Genomic DNA, 21,580 nt, shown 5'->3' with positions numbered 1-21,580 from the left:
CTAATAGTTTCCTATAGTTTTTGCAAAAAGCCCTCACAAGACATTCAGGGTCCTTAAGGATATGGCATTCCCTCCCTCTCTCTTTTCTTACCCCGTGCCACTCACAGGTTGAATTTCTCCAGGTTATTTCTGCTGCACGTCTCTGGCTGTCTTATGTGACTCTGCAGCCCTGCATGACTGTTCCACTGAGACCAGATCTACCTTTTCTCCCAGTTTGAATAAATGAGGACAGGCATGGCTCTTATTTGTCTTTCTTTTAAAAAAATTATTATTACTACTATTACTATTATTATTATTATATTTGTTCTTTTATCCCAGCACCTTACAGAGGTAGCAAAATACAGGTGCTCAGTAATTGTTTTCTCAGTCATTTTAAATAGAAATCTTCCCAATAAGCATTAGATACGCCTTCTTAAAGCATTCTTGACAACATGTAACTATTTTTGGTTGGCTCAGTGGTTTTCCTGAAAAGACTGTGCTGGGTATGGTGGAGAGGGCTCTGGGCCTGGAGTCCTCGTGCTCCAAACCTGCAAAAAGAAAGGATTTTCAGAGAGCATGCTTGTATTAACAGCTTTAAACAACGAGTTTGATCGAAGAATTCTACTTCTAGGGTCCTATCTTAAGTGCGGTTCTCGAGAGCAATGTATCGGAGCTCAGCAATGGTCCAAAGAGCCAGGGAAATTGACAGCACAGAAAATGATGTAACTATTTGTAAGAAGGGTGTACACTTGTATTGCTGACATGGCGGGATGTCCTTGGTGTCGGATGAGAAAGTGAGTTGAAAAACTTGAACAGGATCATCCTCAAATACCTGCAGTTTTCATGCCTATAGGAAGAGGTCTGGAAGGATACACATCAAGTGGAAGACTAGGTTCATTCCTGGGAATGGGATACAGAAAATAGTGGGAGGAATTGTCATTTTTATATGCTATTTCTTGGAGTGGCTTGAGTGCTGAATTACCCCAGCCCAGTGGGGGCAGTGTAGGGTTAGAGTACATGACCTTAAAGCCCTGACGTTATTCGCACTGACACGATGGAGTTTTCTCTGCCTCCTGTCTACTTTGTCTGTCAGCTGTCACTGTCCTGCCTGTATCGTGTTTTAATAGGGAATTCTGGAAAATGGGGAGGGTTTTCCAAGAAGCAAGGTCAGAGCCCGCCAGTGGGCAAGGTGATGGCGGAAGGAGACCCTTGTGGTCAGAGACTTCCCTGACATGAGCCTGAGATAGCTGGTGCGGGTCTGAGGCTCGACAGCTCATGTTTGAAGTGTGGCGGGCTGTTCAGCAGAAGCGCGTTGTTCCTGGCCGTCGTGCTGTCGGGGAGAAAGTCTGGGTTTGGGCTCACGTGCGGCTTGTGCTGAGGGAGGAACCATAGAAACACCAGTCACTGCCGTTCCCAAGCTCTTACTGTGTCAGCACTGGGCAAAGGGCTTTCTATACATGCGGCCACCTAAGCCCGCGATTAATTCTCTCCATGAAGCTAATAGATTAAAAAAAAATCTCTCTCTTTTCTTTCCTCATGACATGAAAGTTCGAGTTTACAGGGGACTTCCCTGGTGGTCCAGTGGTTAAGACTCCATGCTCCCAAGACTCCATGCTCGATCCCTGGTCGGGAAACGAACATCCTGCGTGCCACATGGCATAACCAAAAAGAAAAAAGGAAAAAAAGAAAAGAGAGTTAAAGCTCACAGATAGTAGGGGATAAAAGCAGGTCTGACTGTATCCAAATTTCCTGCACATTACCGCGCCATGGCCTAATCTCACAAACCTCGGGGGGCAGACAGTGAGTGAACAGAGCCAGTTACTGTAGCCACAATCACATGGGAATTCAGGGTTTTGGGGGAGACGTGTGTGTGAAGATGCTGCCATAACCCAAAGAGACAGTGCGGCATGGCCAGTGCGATAGGGCGGAAAGAGCGCAGGCCTCGCAGGCAGACAGACCTGGGTCGAATCCTGTCTCTAACTTGATAACATGCGGGCAAGAGCCTCTCTGAGCCTCGATGTTGTCATCTATAAAGTGGAACAACAGCCCCTATCTCACAGGCTGGTCTACTTACAGCACTCGGCCCTACCTGGCTTGCAGGAAGAGCGCGATTGGCGATGTGGATTTGGACCCCGCTTCGTGATCTAATAATAATAATGAACTACAGAGCAGCAGAGCTACTCGGCCCTTTCACATACATTATCCCATTTGACCCTCTCAAGGAGTCATTAAGCTATCTCTCTCATCGCTCTGCTTCGGGCAAGAGTTTTTTACATTCAAGTCTTTGTGTCCTCACCTCCATTTACACCTCAAACCTCTGGAATCTGGTTTGAACCCACCGTTCACTTAGAACTGCTCCAGTCAGGGTCACCTGAGACCTGCTTGGGGCAACATCGAGCAGATGCCTTTCTGTTGCTGTCTTACCTGACTCCACAGTGACGCTCTACCCTTATGGGTTGGCGCTCTCCCCGGTTTTCTTCCTGCCTCTCTGGCCGCTGCCTCACTGCCCCCTTCACAGGCTTCTCTTCCCCACGGTTCTTTCCATGTGGTTGTTTCTCGGGGTCTGTCCTAGACCCTACCCTGATCACTCCAAGTTCCTTACTAGCTCCAGAACCCGCTGGTTTCTCTTCACCCAGCAGCTGGAGCTCCCTCCAGATCTGACTGGGTCATTCTCTCCTCCATCAAACCCCGCCTTGGCTCTTAGGATACAGACCACAGTCTTCCACTCAACACGGCTACCAGGCTCTTGACTACCTTGCAGGTCTCATCTTGCCTCAAACCAACTTCTAGTCTTAGCTAATGGTCACTCCCTCAGGAAGCCTTTTCTGATACCCCAGGCTGGGTCCTCCTGGTTGTATGTTTTTCTCCACACACCGTACCTCTCCTTCCCAGCATTCATCATAATTGTAGTTAATTACTTGTGTAATCATTTATTTAACATTTTAAAATAATTCCCTCTAAAATGTAGGCTCACTGAAAGTAGTCCCCATGGGTCTTATTCACCTTCCATCCCGCTGAACCGTCACTCGACCCCTGCGGGTCACATGAACGGCTCTGTACCTCATTCTCTTCCCCAACTGTCTGCTTCGTCCCTCCCTCTGGTCCCCATCCCTCCTCCAAACTGCAGTTATCTTTCCAAACACAAACATTGATCGTATCATTTCCCTACTTAAAAACCTCCTCTGGCCTCCCACTGCCCCAGATAAAGTTGAGTCCATTGCGCTTCTCTCTCCAGTCTCATCTTTAAAAAATAAGCTCATCCTTGGAATTCTAAGTTCTGTTGACTTTAACTGAACTCCTAGTTCCTGTAATTGGTCATGCGCTCTGTCTTCTGTCAGGTTTCATATGCCTTAGCTCTTGCTGTCTCCTCTGCCGAGAATGAAGACACACCCACACAGCCATTGCTCTGGCTTCTGAAAAATCCTTCCAGCCAGCACTCATAGATAGTAAGGAGAGAAGTCTCCCTGGCCTGGCTGTGGTGTGTCTCCCTCCCGAGTGCCCCAGTGGAATCCTGTGCTCCCCCAACCATAGGAGCAGCTCAGTGTCTGGGACGCGTCTGTCTCCTCTGCTGGATGGCAAGCTCCCTGGGGGCAGGGCCAAGACTTGCTCAGTACTCTGTTCTCAAGCCCCTAAAACACAGAGCCTGGCACGCAGAGCAGATGCTCAGTAAAGTCTGCTGAATGAAGACTTCCCTGATTTATACAGTCTGTGGCTCACAAGTTAGGCCTGACAGCATTAGAATCGTTCGGGTCCTGTCCCCCCAAATCTGATAAACACGTTGTTTTCTCTAGAATATGGAGGAACAGCCACTTGAAAGAGAGGACACCTGCTCTGTTATGCACTATTTGGTGGTGTCGGGGGTTGGAGGTGGTAAGAGAGGAAAGAGGATGCTGACTCTCTAGCTCTCCTTTAAATGCATGCTATTCCTCCCTTTGCTAACATAAAATGAAGTATCTTTCCGCGTTCTCTCTCTGCTCTCCTTACTATCTATGAGCGCCGGTTGGAAGGATTTGTTAGGAAAAGTGGTGAGACCTGCCACTCAGTTACCAGCTTAGGACTCTCTCTAGGTTTGAGATGTGTAAAACAGCTGCTTCTGTTTTCTGTCCTAGATGACAGGGAAAGGATGTGTCCAAGGAGAAGAATGCTTTCAATACTTGGGAACTGGATCACCACGTCTTGGTCAGTGTGTCCCTGATTCTGCAGGTTCTCCTCCGGCCCACCCCGCTCACCTCCTAAGCTCAACTTCAAACAGTGCAGCTCACGCCTCCCCCCAAAGTTGCGTGCAGCCCCTGCTCTGCAGAAGTAGTTCTCAGCCCAGGCTGTGCCTCAGAAAAACCAGGTGTTTAAGAAATACAGATGCCCGGGGCATTCCCTACATCATTTGAATGAGAATTTCTGGGCTGGGCTTGGGTGTAAATTTTTTTTTAATATTCACTTATTTATTTTGGCTGCACCGGGTCTTAGTTGTGGTATGTGGGATCTTCGTGGCGGCAGGATTAGCTGTGGCATGATTAGTTGCGGCATTGCGTGCAGTATCTTTTAGTTGTGGCATGCGGGATTTAGCTCCCCGACCAGGGATCGAACCCGGGCCCTCTGCATTGGGAGCACAGGGTCTTACCCACTGGAACACAGGAGAAGTCCCCGGGTGTGAGTAATTTTAAGAGCTTCTCAGCTGCTTCTAATGTGCAGCCAGTGCTGAGAACTACCACCAAGGCCTTTGCTGCTCCTCCCGACAGAAGATCCTCTCTGCCGGACCCAGGCTCTTGCCTAAAAGAGGCTACTTACTTCGTAACTTCTTTCCCGAGGCACCCAAATCCAAATGGTCCTTTTGTGTGATCATGGGTGATGCTCCGTTTGGACCACTCTTATGATAGCTCACTATGGTTATTTGGGATGGATGTCTCCTCCAGAATACCAGCTTCTGGACTACCTTTGGTAGCATAGATCAGAATGCTCAGAGTATTGTAGAGTTTTAATAACTTGATTAGGGCTTCCCTGGTGGCGCAGTGGTTGAGAGTCCGCCCGCCGATGTAGGGGACACGGGTTCGTGCCCCGGTCCGGGAAGATCCCACATGCTGCGGGGCGGCTGGGCCCGTGCACCATGGCCGCTGAGCCTGCGCGTCCGGAGCCTGTGCTCCGCAATGGGAGAGGCCACAACAGTGAGAGGCCCGCGTACCGCAAAAAAAAAAAAACTTGATTAGATTGAATGCATTGGAAACCTCAGCTGCTTCTGGTGGGTTGTCAGAGAGTTAGATTCCTTTCTTCATCCATCCTGGGCCGAGAGGCTGCACCATCTTCTCTCTTGCCCTGATAGTTTACGCGTCATGACATGGGCCACACTGACTGCAGGAAGTCCAGGTGGGCACAAACATTAATTAGAGGATTGGTCTGAGGGCCTTAGAATGCACTTGGAATGGTTCAGGCCAACAAATATGAAGATACGAAAGCAGTGAACTGAACACTGGCTTGCAGATAGATTGATCAGTTGATGAACCTCATAGACTTTATCCTAAGAAAAGAAGTCCCCCTAGCCTCAATTACTTTGGCACCTGAAGTTTCCTTTTTCAAACTCAGAGCTGCCTGTCATGCTCCTAACCAGCTTCCACTTTAAATACTCTATCTCAACAGACCTCTAGCCACTCTGTTAGGACCGTGCACATTCTTCCCTGACCTGGGATGGATTTCGAGCCGTCACTGAGAAAATCCTACCTACCATTCAAGGTCAAATTCAAATGTCAGCTCCTGGATGTCCCCCACCAGAAATAATCTCCTTCTCATCTGTGCTTCTAAAGTACTTTCTTACCATCTAATCACCCGTCCATTCTGTAAATATTCATTAAGCACAAAATATGTGTCAGCTTCGCTTATCTGTGGTCTCATTCTATATTATAATTATTTTTGCTTTATCCTCTTGAGGGCAGTGGCTGAATCTTGTCCCTTTTCCTCTCTCTCCTCTGCCCTCCACTCTAAGAACAGGGCTTTTCATAAGGTCACGTGCAATAAGAATGCAGTTGACTGAGTTGGGTCTTGTTAACATTATTCTTAGTGATGTGAACTGGCCATGGGTTTTCTTCTGGATAAAGGTATCTGTTTTGACCAATCAAGGCTCTGGAAGTCACGACATCTATGGAAGGTTGGGGAGCGACTTTAGAATGAAAGGAAGCCCCTGGTTAGGGCTCGTCACATGGCGCCCCTCCAAATTCTTCCAACTGCTTTTGTAATGGGTGGAAAATGACTACTCCGGAGTCTCTTCCTCGGCAGCTAGGACCTGAGTAGTTTGGCAAGTGAGCTGTGATGACTTCGCCGCCATCCAGCTTCCACCGTTTCCACTCACTTCATGTGATCCGCACCCGGCTGTTTCCTGCCACGTGGACGCTCTGCATGGACACTCGTCTGCAGACGTTCTGATCTAAGCGGCTGCTGGGGTTCTCCCTCTCCAAGCAAGTGTACAGTGGAGTGTAAGTGCAGACCTTCACGAACCGAAATTCACCCGAGCGCTCTGACCCAACATCTCCCTTGGATTTCCTCTGCTAGTCTTTCACTTCACCTTTCGCTGGCCATCAAAGGCTTCTCTGGCAAGGTGTTTGCCTTCCTGGTGACCAGGTGAGATCTGCTATTGGGTTTCTTGATAACTAGACTGGGATTTTTCTAATTCTTATGAAGGACTCCCAAACCCATTTTCCTAAAAGAGTAGAAGTAAACCCCACGCTACTGACTGCAGATTTAGAACGTAACAAACCCAAGCCCTGCATCCCTTACAAGGTCTGTCCCAAGTTTACAAGGTCAGGTTCTGCCTTTCTCCTTCCCAGCCTGGAGAGTGCTTTCAGCTCTCAGGGACTTCTCAAGGACAAGAGAAGGAACGAGACAGACACATAGCAAAACTATGACAAAAGCTGGGAGAAATGAAGGTTGCTGTATGGAAGGGTGGCCTTCATGTGACTTTATGCAAAACGTAATTTCTGTGGGAAACAGTTTTTACAAAGTCAAGATGAATTGGTGTGTTAGTACAAAGATTTTTTTCTTCCTTCTACAAATAATCAAGGAAAATGGATTTTTAAAATGTAAACATTCTCTTGTAGTATTTACAGCTTCTCTAATGTTGGGGGACAAAGGTCTCAGAGTTTAAAGTAAAAAGCAGGCACAAGGAGATAAGAGTTCTTTTACAGTTTGATTGTAATCTAAATATAACAGGAAAATCACTCTCTACATAAAGCACCGTGATGGATAAATATCTGGGTGAGATTATTGCGTCTTTTTCTCTTTTTCCTTCCTTTTTTCTTTCCTGTAAGTTTTCTTTGTCTTTGAGAAAGGCCTTTCGTGATGAAGACAAATAGCCGTTGAATGAAAAGCCAGTGTTGGGCTTTGCTGATAGAGGGTTTGGGGAAACGCTTCGTTTGGGCAGAGAAGGTAATAGATTAAATGTGAGACCTCAGAGATCACGCAGTCGAATCCTTCATCTTACACATAAGGCACTGAGTGCAAAACCTCATCTCATGACCTTTCAGAACTCACCTGCGTCAGGAGACATAAGGAATGCACTTATTTTTCCAGCAACCTGGTACTCTAATGAAAATCCCCTTAGGAAAGAAATCCTTCAGTTACCTCATAAGGACCTCTGCTGTCTGCGTTGTCTTTGGTAGCAAAGTCACTTGCGGATGGAAAGCTCGTTGTTGGGGGGAGGTGTTATTTCCCCTAGGCGTCTAGTTTAACATCTAGTGAATTGGGGCTGTGCCGAGTCTCACTCTGGTTGATCCTTCAGAGGTGTCGTATTTTTAGGTTTTGTCGCTGCTCCCTCATCACCCAAAGTCTCACCCCATAGGAAAGCGTTTGGTGAGCCTCGTGGGGGCAGTGCTGAGGCTGCTGTTTCCCCGGGGGCTCAGGGCAGGAGGCTGTGGGCTCACACGCTCAGCGTGACACGCAGACTTCTGCTCCACTTGGCTCTGGGGCTGCTGACAGCACTTGGCTCTGTCCACTGGCCCCAGCTCCCAACCTCAGCCTCTGTTAACCCTGTCTGTCAGGGGTCAGCATTGCGGGGCGGGGAGGATCTTTTGTGAGAAGGGTGAGCCCCCTTCAGCCCAGGAGCACAGTGGTGAGTTTGGCCATGTTTTCCCTCCAGGGAGCGGGGCCCAGCCATCCTCCTGACTCCTTGCCTGGACTTCCTATAGCAATTCTTCCATAGCTGCTTCCCAATCTGCCTGTCCCCATGGAGCCTGGGATGACAGTCACCACGTCTCATTTATCTCGGCATCCCCATGTTTAACCTGGGGTGAGGATTTAAGAGATATCTGTTGCAAGAAGAGATGCTAACTGGCCATTCGAGTCTGTGAAAAATAAAACCAAGCCAAACTATAGCTTTCATTTCGATCACTTATTAGTAAGCAGTATTGAGCCCATCCTCCTGGCGTGCCAAGTAGCGCTGGAAATGCAGTTTCCAGTTAACTAATATGACAAACAGAATGGAGTCACTCAATCCAGATGCTTTCACCAGTGGCCTCGCGGTGGGGACTAGACACTCCTCTTTGCCAGAAAGGCATTGGGAGAAAGTCAATGACCTCAGAGTCATCTTGGATATCGTTGTTGCCGTTGGTAATGTCCAGCTGGCGTTAGGTGATGTGTAGGTGAAAAGCAATGGCTGGTCTAGTCATTCTTGGTTTAACCACCCGTTTGTGTGTACACTCTGTGTATCTCAAAGAATTTCTCCCTGCAGGGGAGAGAAAGACTCCAAGTTTCCAATCAAATCGCCCGGTGTCTCAGATGCTCTTTTCCAAAGTCTTTTCTTGGTTATGAAGACACTGACTTGTCTCCTGTGTCCTTCTCTATTATAAATCTTCAAGCAATTGTCTGGACGAAAGTGTACGTTCTCCTGGAGAAACTACTCTTTACAAGAGATATTGTGTGACACCAGCAACCTAACCCACAAAATGTGTTCGGAGCCCCAAATGTATAACGTTTTACTTAAGAAAATAAGCATCGGATGTAAAATATGTTTTAGAAAATGCACCCTCCTGCCCCTGCCAAATGGTACTGGGTGGAGAGCAAATTCCACCCTTGCCCTCAGGCTTTCAGGCAGGGAGACTCGGGCTGGTGGGAGGGAGGTTTATTTGCTCAGCATCCAACGCCAGACCATGCTTGTGACGGTCCAAAACGCGCCGTGAATAGCAAGTGTATCACAAGGGTTCTCAAATATGAAAGTGGAGTTGGAACAAAGAGCAGGCACCAGACAGACTTCCTCTGTTAAAGATTATCCAACGTGTCCCCTGGGTGCCAACATTCCCATAAATCCCAGCAGCTCTATCTCACCTAGGGTAACTTAACGGCTTTGAAACCCTGCCCGGGACCTAGTAGCATTCCATCCAACGACCTCATCACAGGGGAATGAACTTTATCTCTGAGACTGTAAGTGTGTTTGCTTGAAAGATGATTTACCAGGCTCAACAATTACCAAATTTCCTAAACTGAACCTGATCTCTTGCTATAATTATATATCTCACAGTTTCATCTAGAGGAATAGATCAACTCTGGGAGTGGAAATCCCTCTGGGTTGGCTTTTAAATGAGTCTGCAGGCTGATTCCCAGTTCAGGAGAAGCAAAGAGGGGAAGGTTTTTCATTTGGGAAAGGTGGAAACCAGAACTGGTGCCCGGTCGGAAAGGCAGGTTGGAAGAACCTCCCTCCCAACTACTGTCCCGTCTTCCTCCTTCCAGATCCCAATTCCTCGTCTCTTTTGCTTTTGGAAAGTGAGGATTTCGAGGTCCGTGATTTATGACAGAGAACACTAGTTTCTCTTTTTCCTTTCCTAGGCCAGTTGGAGAAGCCGGTCACTGGCAGAGACTCCTCTGAACTCTTGGGAGGGCCAGACCCCTCACCAGTCACCCTCTTGATTGTTCTGTCCCTTTACTGACAACTCCAATGGCTGCAACCGCATAGCCTGGTTCTGGGAAGAGAATAGCCCATATGCCTTGCTCAACTGTGTTCCCTTTGCTGCACTTGCTGTAAGGCACTTACAATCCTGTGAAAGGATAGGGGCTAATCCGTGAAAATCATTAGAGAACAAATATAAGACAGTAGAATTCGAAATGAGAGTGGGTAGTCCATGGGTGTGGAAATGGCCTGAAAGGCTTTGCGGCGGGAGTTGATCCCTGAGCTGGGCCTTGGAGAGTAAGTAAGGTTTAGACTGACGAGGAGTGGGCGTTCTAGAAGAGGGAAATGGCACGCCGTCAGTAAGTGGCAGGCACACGCTCATTTTATAGACGTAGGTCTTCTGTAGAAACATGACAGAGTTGGGTGTTTTCAAAAGTAAAACCGGGGCTTCCCTGGTGGCGCAATGGTTGCGAGTCCGCCTGCCGACGCAGGCGACGCGGGTTCGTGCCCCGGTCCGGGAAGATCCCACATGCCGCGGAGCGGCTGGGCCCGTGAGCCATGGCCGCTGAGCCTGCGCGTCCGGAGCCTGTGCTCCGCAACGGGAGAGGCCACAACAGTGAGAGGCCCGTGTACCGAGAAAAAAAAAAAAAAGTAAAACCGATATGCTGTGCTTCTGGAATTGGGCAGTGGGTCTTGGGTGAGAGCTGGATTAGAGAACTGTGGAGCTGCTTCCCGGCTCTAAAACATGGTCGCTTCCAGATGCATAGATACGAGTGGGCCCTGGATGTCCGACGGGCATTGTGCCGACCTGAGGTCACGTCTCCTTCTTTAGCTGAGGCCACTTATTACAGGTGGCAGCAAGGACTGCGGGGTCAGACACAGCCAGGAAGCGATTCTGAGTCTATGCTTAAGAGCTTGGATTCATGACTTACGCTCTTTATAGAAGGGGAATAATGATGTCCTCTTTCCAGAGTTAATCTGCAGGAAAATATGAGGTAATGTACAAAGGGCCAGGGGCTCCGTAAATGCTCGTTTCCTTTTCTCCTTCCGGTTTCGCTCCTCTGGTGGGCTCTCTCTCCTCCCGTCTTTTATTTTGCCTGGCTGGAACTTCCTTTCTCACCTCCCCCCACCCACCCCGAATTATCCCTGGGCTCCGTTTGAAGGACCCAAGTGTGTGTACGGAAAGATTAAGCTGTCCTTCTCATAAAGGAGAAACACATTCAAAATGGGGCACATCAAAAGTGAATGTAGGTGACAAATGTTTATATTTGGAAAGTGCTTCTGCTTTGATCCTCGTTTCTATTTTTTGAGAGCTTGACAAATGTGCCCTCTGGGCCTTGGCTTCAAACATCTTCAGTCAGCAGAGCACTTTGGAGGAGGTGAACTCATTTGATCCTCCACTCTCTGTTCCTCCCAGGCCAGGGGATCCGCCGCCACAGAGGAGGCCTCCTCCTGTCTCCCCGGAGCACCAGCCAGAGCCAGTGTGGCCGAGGGGCCGCCTGCTTTCCTCAGGTCTGGCTTTTAGGCCTGCAAAGGCCAGAGGCCTTGGGGGCCCAGCTCCCTTCTCCGGAAGCTCTGGAGGGTTCCTGCCATGGGGAAGGGTTCCCTGACCCTCGGCCTTCCTTCCTCTTCCACGAGGTCACCCCGAACCCTTGCCGAACACCCTCTGACCCATCACTTGGGAAGGTGATTCCCCAAGGGGGGAATTCCTCAAGGGTGGCTGCCCGAGGAACTGAATTCGGGGAGAAGTCTCCCTAGAACCAGCCACAGGACTGACTGTGCCAGGGTTTCCTAGACATCTTGGATGAAAAGTCTCGACAGGACGTAAGGAACATGTTTAGCTGCCGCGTCTCGCCCAGTTCTTGCAGGCAGGTTATGAAACCACTCCACGTGTAAGGTGACGCAGCACAACGGAGGTGCTCGCTGCTGTGCTGGTTTTCAGTGCCCCAGTCCTGCGGAAGCTGTGGCCGGCCGCGAGGAGGATTTTCACGGGAAGGCTTCCTTGCCCAAAACGTGGTTTCTTTCAGTCCAAACCCATTTCTTCCCACTTTTGGACCTTTGAACTGCAAATGGGACAGAAGGCCACGGAGATGGTGTCTGCTGGTCCTGCCAGGGTGAGCGTCCAACCAGTGAGGAGCGGACCCACCCTGAGCGTTTCCAACAGAGGGACTTCAGTGCCAGGAATCAGTTAAAGTCGGTGAAGGAACGGCTGAGAAGCCCAACAGGGGACAGTGAAGCAGCCACGGGGTTAGCTAGAGCAGGAAGCCCAGAGGGACAAAAGAAGGAGGTGGCATTACTTGAGTGTAGGACTGGGTCATCTGGCAGAAGCTAGGATCGCAGTGAGTCCATCTTGCCGGAGCTGGAGCTGGAGGAGACGCCTCCTTTACTGGCCAAGAGGGAGGTGGAGAGAGATGCTCATCTTCTTCCCCATCTCCCACTGGAAGCTCTCATCAGCCATTGCTGAACCCAGACAGAAGCCGGTTAGCACTGATCCTGGGAACCACAGCCTGCAAGCCTCAGACACTCTCCCCTCCCTGAAGACTCATAGCAGAGCAGGGGAGAGTGAGAAGGTGCTCCAGCTCCCAGGGCGCAGAAGCCTGCTTTGGGACTTCCTCCTTGGAAAACCAGAAAGTCACAGGACAAGGGGAGAAGGCCAGGGTCTTGGAAAGAGAGTGGTACGAGATTCTGCCAAGCCTGTGCTCAGTGCAGACAGAACAACGCTCCCGTGGAGGTGCTCGCAAGGCACCAATGTTCTCGCAGAAACACTCATCCCTAAATAACTTCTCTAGCTCCCTCACCGACGACTGTGACCCACAACTCTGTTCTCAGAACGGTTGGCTTTGGCAGGTGACATTTCCAAGAATGCTCTGGCTAGGATTAGCAGGTTATGAATTCCCCCAGGGGGTCACTGAGAAATGTGACTCTTGCATACCTTGATAACTAAGAGGCACGATTGTTTGGCTTCTTATGGTAAATGCTGGGTTGCGGTGACATTTGGGGTATAAGGACACCACGGATTCTGGGAATCTGCAGTCTAGTCCACATCTTTTATTTGATCGCTCTTATGCAGCTCTACAGAAACTGCCTGCTTTCTTATCTACATGCATCCTGTGTGTGATGTGCGAGAATATATTTATTGAGAGGTTGTGGCGGGCTTGGGTTGCTAGGCAACTCTCTGGAAAGGCAGAGTTTACACTTCTGGGTCACCTTGGGAAAGACGTTCTGCTGCTCTGGACCTCGGTTCTCTCTCTTTGGCAAATGGGAGTTATAGACGCTTCCTAATAACCCTGCCACCCTCAGACATGCCCCTCAAATACACAGTTTTTGATGACATTTAGCAGTAACACATTCCCCCCCCTTATTTGTAAATATATGTTCATCATAGAAGATTTGGAAAACAGAAATATTTTACATAGAAATTGCCTATGATTCCATAACCCCCAGATAACCATTGCTAATAGTTTTGTGAATTTACCTGCAGCTTTTCTCCCCCTAATTGAATATATATTTTATTTTATTTTATTTTTGGCGGTGCTGCGCAGCTTACGGGATCTTAGTTCCCTGACCAGGGATTGAACCCAGGCGCTGGCAGTGAAAGCACCGAGTCCTAACCACTGGACTGCCAGGGAACTCCCTTGAGTATATATTTTAAATTGAGGTCATACTGTATATAGAGTGATATACTTTTCCATCTAATATTTGGTGAGGTGTATGAGTATTTTACTTTTATTATGGAACACGATTTTTTATTTATTTATTTATTTTTGGCTGCATTGTGTCTTCGTTGCTGAGTGCTGGCTTTCTCTAGTTGCAGCGAGCAGGGGCTACTCTTCATTGCAGTGCACATGCTTCTCATTGTGGTGACTTCTGTTGTGGAGCACCAGCTCTAGGCGCGCGGGCTTCAGTAGTTGCGGCACGTGGGCTCAGTAGTTGTGGCACACAGGCTTAGTTGCTCCACGGCATGCGGGATCTTCCCAGACCAAGGCTCAAACCCGAGTCCCCTTGCATTGGCAGGCGGATTCTTAACCACTGGGCCACCAGGGAAGTCCCTAAGGAACATGATTTTTTAAAAAATCAATGAATAATATCCTTGTCAAATGGATGCACTGCGTTTCGTTTAGTTACTACATATTATTGGATGTTCATACTGTTTCCAGTTTTTTCTCTCATAATTATACTGTGATCAACATTCTTCCCATAAATTTAGAGCATAGCACAACTAAAAAGATAAATACAATTAAGAGGTGTTGAACTATGAAGAAGAAAATATTTGCAAAAGAATGACAAAGGGTCAATGTTCTCAATATATGAAGAACTCTTTTAAATAATGATGAAAATCACCATTGCCTTTATGGTAAAATAGACATGGAAATGATGTAGATGGATTATCCAGTACCTATAAATACATGAAAATATTTTCAAAATCACTGGTAATCAAGAGACACAAATTAAGACAACAATGTGATCCTGTTTTTGGTGCCTGTAAGGTTGGCAAAGATAAAAGCAAAACAAAAACCAGACAATGTAATGCTGGTGACAGTAATAATGAGGTGAGAGAGAGAGAGCAGGTTATAATATTCCTCATGGAAAGTAAATCGATATGTCCTTTTTGTTTTCAAAGAGATTTTGTTTATTGATTTATTCGTCAACAATTATGAGGTCCCTACCATATCCAAACATGTTTTTCGGTGTTGGGAGTCATATAAAAATATATGGGACTGGGAATTTCCTGGTGGCCTAGTGGGTAGGACTCTGTGCTTTCACTGCTGTGGCCTGGATTCAATCCCTGGTCAGGGAACTAAGATCCTGCAAGCAGTGCAGTGAGGCCAAAAAAAGAAAGAAAGAAGTGGGATATTCCCCCGATCCTTATGGAGGTTATGATCAAGTAAGAGGGATCACAGATGTCCAGATAAACATAATACAAGGTAAAATGGACAGACAGTAAGAGGATTGGATTTGGAATCAGAAGACTTGGTTTCTAACCTTGGCTTTGGCCTCTTACTAGCTGTGTAACTTTGGAAAAGTCACTTTATCATCCTAGGCTTTAATTTCTTTTTTTGCGGGGAGGGGGTGGTTAATTTCCTTACCTGCAAAATAGGTTGTAGGAGAATTAAGTGAAACTAGGAATCTCAAAATATTTTGTAGATTGCTCATGCTTTTGCATGTAAACCTGGTATCTCTGCGATTTCAAAGGAAGAAGTCATCATTTCCTGTTGGGAAGACTCAGAGGACTAGTGGAAGAGCTGAAATTATCCTAAGTGTTGAATGGGGGTGGATTTTGACACTGTGAGATTGTAGAGAAAAGATGGGCCAAGTGGCAGGAACTGAATAAACAGAGTTGGGAAGATGCCAGAGGGTAAGAGGATTTGAGGACCTTGTGAGTATCTGGGTGAGGTATAAGAGACCTGTGGGGAGTTAAGATAAGCCCCAAGGAAGCTGGATTGGGAGCTAATTGTAAGAGAGCCTTGATGCCAGGTAAGTGGGTCTGGACTTCGTTCTGCCGATAATCAGAACTACAGAGACTCTTAAGCAGAGGAGTTACTGAGAGTTAAGGTTGAGGTCCAGGGTAGGGACAAAATGGTAGGTGAACCCAGCACACAGAGCCTGGTTTCTAATACCATTGTCCAGTCAAAGGAACAAGAGCTCCTTGGAAAAAAGGCTGATCTAAGGCTGGAGCAGGGAAATACAAGATAAGGCTGAAGCATCTTGCAGTGCTGGAAAGTAAGGAAGTAAAACGAAATGAAAGGAAACAAAACAAAACAAAACGATGGGGCATGTCAAAGGGACACAAGACCCAACCTGAGAGCTCCCAATGGCTAAAGCTGGAATAATTTGTGCAATAAAATAAACAATGTAGTATTGGATTATAACCCAAAGTATAAAATAAATATGCATGAGTCCATACTGATATAAATAAATGAGGAGAGAAGAGGCAAATCTTTGTAGAATTCCAAATAATTTACATAGAAATTTCTGCCAGGGGGTGGAGCTAAGTTCCCCTCCCAGCCTCTCCCCACCTGGAGTGTGGGCTGTGCTGAGTGACTTGCTTCTGATTTGCTTCCAAAAGGTAGAAGGGGGAGGGGGTGTAACTTCACGGTGGAGGAATCTGGCGAGCACTACCTTGGCTTGGTGATCAAGGTCAATATCTTCAGCGATAAGTCGTGTTGATAGCTTGTACTTCTGATGTGATGTGGTGAGAAGGGTACTTCACTTCCATGGTGGTCTTACCCGTAACCCCATATAACCATAAGAAAATTATCAGATAGACCCAAATTGAGGGACATTCAACAAAATACCTGAGCGGTACGCCTCAAAACTGTCAAGGTCATTAACAAACTAGAAAAGTCTGATAACCTGTCATAGACCAGAAGAAACAAAAGAGACATGACGACGAAATGCAATGTGGTATCCTGGACCAGTGACAGGATATCAGTGGAAAAGCTAATGAAATCAGAATAAAGCATGAAGGGACTTCCCTGGTGGTCCAGTGGTTAAGAATCCGCCTTCCAATGCAGGGGATGCAGGTTCGATACCGGGTCGGGGAACTAAGATCCCACATGCCACGGGGCAACTAAGCCTGTGCTCTCTAGCCCACACACCACAACTAGAGAGAAGACCTCGCCCCGCAATGAAGAGCCCTCGTGATGCAACGAAAGATCCCACACGCCCCAGTGGAGATCCTGCGTGCCGCAACTAAGACCCGATGCAGCCAAATAAATAAATAAATAAATAAGAAAAAGAAAGCTGGGTACCAGCTCATAATTCAAAAAAAAAAAAAAAAGAATAAAGCCTGAAGTTTAGCTGATAGCAATGTACCAAAGTTGGTTTCTTAGCCATGGGGATCTTGTTAAAAGGCAGGTTATGATTCAGGGGATCTGGAGTGGGCCTGGAGAGTCTACATTTCTGATAAGCTCCCAGGTGGAGTCATCACTGCGGGACACAGATGCTGAGCTGCAAAGTGGCAGAGTTTGGAGCTGGCCCTTCATCTTCTAAAGCTCCACCCCCTTCCTGTGAACCACACCTGGAGTGCTCAATACTACCCATCCTCAGTTACTGTTACTTGAATTCCCAGCCGGTCAGTGGTTTTCAGTCAATCCCAGCTACACCTTAGAATCATCTGGGAAGCTTTCAAGAAAGCCTCGTCCCAGAATTATGAAATTAAAATTTCTAGGCTGCTGTCTGGACATTCTTTTAAAATTGAGATGAAATTAAAATTTCTAGGCTGCTGTCTGGACATTCTTTTAAAATTGAGATAAAATTCACAGAATATTCAGTTAACCACGTTAAAACACACAAGCCAGTAACTTCCAGTACATTCACAAGATAAGTGCAACCATCACCACTCTCTAGTTTCTGAACATTTTCATTGCCCCCAAAGAAATTCCCTACCCATTAAGCATTCAGTGCCCATTCCCTCCTGCCCTCGGTCCCCAGCAACCATTAATCTGCTTTCTAAGGTTTGCCTATTCTGGACACTTCATATAAATAAAATCATACAAAATGTGGGGGGAAAGACTTGGTTTCTCAGTCGTGGCCAAAGTACCATGGTTACAGAAGATGTTGACGGTAGGGGAACTGGGTGCAGAGTATACGGGAACTCTCTGTACTACCTCTGCAACTTTTTTGTAAGTCCAGAACCATTTAGTTTTATTTTGTTTAAGTTCATTAAAAAAAAAATCCTTTTATTTATTGATTTTTGGCTGTGCCACGTGGCATGTGACATCTTAGTTCCCCAACCAGGGATCAAACCTATGCCCCCTGCAGTGGAAGCATGAAGTCTTAACCACTGGACCGCCAGGGAAGTCCCTAAAACCATTTTAAAGTAAAAAGTTTATTTTACAAAATTTTTTTTAAAAGATAAGCGCCTACTGCAAAATTCATTGTTGAAGGGGATGAAAAATTCTATGGCAACTTTGATGGAAGGCACTCCCTGGGGACAGATCCAAGGAATGAGCCGACTGGAAAGAATTCCTACTCTGGACGCCCAATAATTTGACTCCCATCTCCCTTTATTTGAAATTAAAGGTTGCGTTTTTTCCCCCATAGTTTAGAGATTTAACCTGGGGAAAAAAAACACAAGGACACCACAATGTCTTAACAAAATCCATTCAGAAATTTCAAGTAGTCTTTCCCTGTAACACTTCAAGACTCCTTTGATAATGGCTAAAGATATAACTAACCAAGTTTTCCTGGACCCTCATCTCTGTAACCATCTTTTCTTTTTCTTATTGGAGCTGAAAGGATAAAATATGACAGGAAGAAACTATAGGCTCAGTTTAGTGCCATAGTACGTTGTATAACTTTCATTCCTTACCTCCTTGAAGCCTGTGATTCTTCCATTGAAATGTCTGTTTACCACTAAATTAAGGGTAAATTTAAAAAAAAATAAGGCAAAATGGTTTTTCCCTTTACCCCACCACTCAACCATCACAACTTAAATTTCTTCATGCTTCCTGCCAACAGACCTCTGTGTCAGACCCACAAAGGGTCACAGGCAGCAAAGAATGTGTCCTCTGGGCTCACCACCTTTCTTCCAAGAAAAGACTCATTTCCCCCAAGTTTCAATTTACAGATACTTCCTGTTTACAAGCTGGCCAATGATGAAAGTTAACTTGGGACCTTTTTGTTTTTCCCCCAAAGACATTATTTGATAAGCACACTTTGATTTCGCCCTTCCATTTTCTCATTGTTAATGCCCTGTGCCTGAGAGACAGGACTGCTACCTAATTTGCAAGGCCCAGGGCCCAATGAAAATGCAGAGCCCCCTGTTCAAGAATTATGAAGAGTTTCAAGAGAGTGAGAGCAGAGCACTGATCCAAGCGTGGGGTCTTTTGAAGCCCTGAAGCCAGCCCTGTCTGGGGTAGTTAGGTTATGGGGCTTCTCATCGTGCCCATTGAACCCTATTTCAGAAGATAAGGGGGGAGAATTTTAGACCCCATTGTCTCTCATGCATTCAGAGAGGCGCATAGGGGCACAGAACCAGGGAGGTGGGCTGCATAGAACCAGGGGTCCTTCCTCCAGTAGCTCAGCCTTCTCCTTGTGATCAGAGAGGCTGCGGGTGTGGATGGGGGGAGGGTTCAGGGAGGGACACAGGATGGCCTGGAGTTAAGTTTCTTTAGGTAGGTGACAGCCCCTTCCTTACAACATCAGTGAGGGGGAAAGGGGGGGGGGATGTGCAGACCTGCTGGGACAATCTGGGCCTCCCAGGAAGTCAACCTCAGTTCCCCAGCTCAATGGATTTTGAGCAGCTACTGAATGCCTGGGACAGAGCTAGAAGTTAGACGTAAAAGGAAATGAAGGAAGGGAGGAAGGAAGTGAGGGAGGGAGGGAGGGAAGAAGGAAGGAAGGAAGGAAGGAAGGAAGGAAGGATCTACTCTCAAGGATCTGGTGGGGGGAGGCATATGTAGATAGATAATATCAGAATAAATGTCAGATGTTTTAAATTTACTTATTTATTTTATTTATTTATTTTTGGCTGCGTTGGGTCTTCCTTGTTGCGCGCGTGCTCTCTCTAGTTGCGGCGAGCGGGGGCCACTCTTTGTTGCGTTGTGAGGGCTTCTCATTGCGGCAGCTTCTCTTGTTGCAGAGCACGGGCTCTAGGCATGTGAGCTCAGTAGTTGTGGCTCGTGGGCTCTAGAGCGCAGTCTCAGTAGTTGTGGCACATGGGCTTAGTTGCTCCGCGGCATGTGGGAACTTCCCGAACCAGGGTTCGAACATGTGTTCCCTGCACTGGCAGGCGGATTTTTAACCACTGCGCCACCAGGGAAGCCCTGTTAGATGTTTTAAAAGCCCTCCTAACCTTGCCTTGGTCTTGGGGACCTGAGACCCCCTGATCTGACCAAAGAAACTGCCCCCTGGCTCTCCACATGCCTGTGTTCAACTTGGATGTGGCAGGTCAGAGGTGCTGCACATCCCCCAACATCAGCCAGGAGAAATACTCTTGTGGGGTGGACAGCAGGCTCCCTGACGCAAAACCCTAGTTTCCATGTTTTACACAAGTTCTGTCTAAATGTCTTTAAGGCGCTAGGTACACATACGACTAAAAACCTAACATATGCCAGAGTTGGCAATGGATTAAATTTATTATTAAATTCACCAGTTGAGATGATTAAAGAGTTTATTGCTTTTTAAAAAAACTAGCAGGGCTTCCCTGGTGGTGCAGTGGTTGAGAATGCAGGGGACACCGGTTCGAGCCCTGGTCTGGGAGGATCCCACATGCCGCGGAGCAACTAGGTCTGTGAGCCACAACTACTGAGCCTGCGCGTCTGGAGCCTGTGCTCCGTAACAAGAGAGGCCGCGATAGTGAGAGGCCCGCGCACCGCGATGAAGAGTGGCCCTCGCTCGCCACAACTGGAGAAAGCCCTCACACAGAAACGAAGACCCAACACAGCAAAAAGAAATAAATAAATTAATAAACTCCTACCCCCAACATCTTCAAAAAAAAAAAGCAAAGAATCCCATTGAATTATGAAAAAAGCATTTTCCATGAGTCTCTATCACAACTTTACAGTGTCTTCTCAAAATCAGGTTCTTCTCTGGAGCAAGTAGTTTGCCATTTCACATCACAGGATAGGTTGGAGCTATAAAAAGGAACTGACAGATGGTTCCACCTCAATTGTCATCAATTCAGTTGGCTTACCAAGGTGACTGGTCCCATAACAGATCAGAACAGTCACCTCTCAGGCTGTAAGGCCCAAGTTTTCCCAATCTAAAATTGATAATGAGGATTTTTATTTGACAATAACAAGCACCTGCATAGAGACAAAGTCACAGGGTTTAAAACCAGGACTGTTGCTCACAGGTCTTCATGACTGGGCTCACGCGAGATGGTCACCTCTCTCCTCCCCTGTAGCTGTTCCCCTGCACTTCTCTGACCTGAGTGAGTCTCATTTGATGGTACAGCAAGACTGTCTAAGGCTCCAGGATCCCTCACATGTACTCATCCTTGTGCCAGGCAACGTGTCTCATACCCATGGTGGCCCACGTGAAACGCTGATTGAACGAGTGAATGAATGATTCCCATCTCTTTCTCGCAAGCAGCTTTGCCAGCACTCTTTTAATCTTGCAATGGCCCTGAGTTGTGGGTAGGCAGGAAGAAAGTCTATTTTGCATGAAGAAATGAAGACCCTGTGGCTAAATGAATTACCCAGAGTGACATAGCAAATTGAGACAGTGCCGGGGCTGCTGACAGCTGCCTGCTTCTTCTCTGTGGCTCTGACCTACAGACTGGAGCCATTGCCTTGTGTGAAAAAACCAAACTACAGTTAAAGTAACAAATGTGGGCTATAAACTCTCCTGATATGATTGGTTAATTATGGAACTTGCTAACTAAGAGTAACATCAGAAGTATTTGACAATTGACCGCTAACCTCCCCTGAGAACGCATTTTTGGAAAAAGATGTTAAACCCTCCATGAGAAGAGCTGACACCCAATCCATGCTTAGGTATTAAACTTCTCTTACTATCTGCTCCTCTCCTTTTCTTTTCTTTTTTTTTTTTGTAAACAACACATAGACACCAGGAACAGTATGTCTAGGATTAGTAACTCAATTTTCTGTGATTTAAGAAGTATTAAAAAAAAAAAAAACCCAGGAAGATAGTTTGAGGAAATAAAAGTGTTAACCCTCATGACGAAGGAGGTCATTGGTGGTTCCAGGTGTCTACAAAGGGGAACTAATACATCCTTGTTACAAAGAAATGCAGAAGGAGAACCACACTGTGGCCATACCCTGGAGGGCAGCA

The 21,580-nt window shown here is 47.0% G+C and overlaps 1 long non-coding RNA gene across 1 annotated transcript in view; it reads right to left on the bottom strand.

Moving 5' to 3' along the window:
- Positions 1-446: 446 nt before the first annotated feature.
- LOC138842939 (uncharacterized) overlaps positions 447-21,580 on the bottom strand; it is a 72,805-nt gene continuing 51,671 nt past the window's right edge. The window contains exon 3 of the long non-coding RNA XR_011377932.1: positions 447-527. This is a non-coding gene — a long non-coding RNA (uncharacterized lncRNA). The remainder of the gene's footprint in view (positions 528-21,580) is intronic.

This window comes from Globicephala melas, chromosome 13, assembly GCF_963455315.2.
Source record: "Globicephala melas chromosome 13, mGloMel1.2, whole genome shotgun sequence".
Taxonomy (NCBI): domain Eukaryota; kingdom Metazoa; phylum Chordata; class Mammalia; order Artiodactyla; family Delphinidae; genus Globicephala; species Globicephala melas.
The sequence above is the reverse complement of the archived record's forward strand: the minus strand, read 5'-3'. Positions and strand labels throughout refer to the sequence as shown.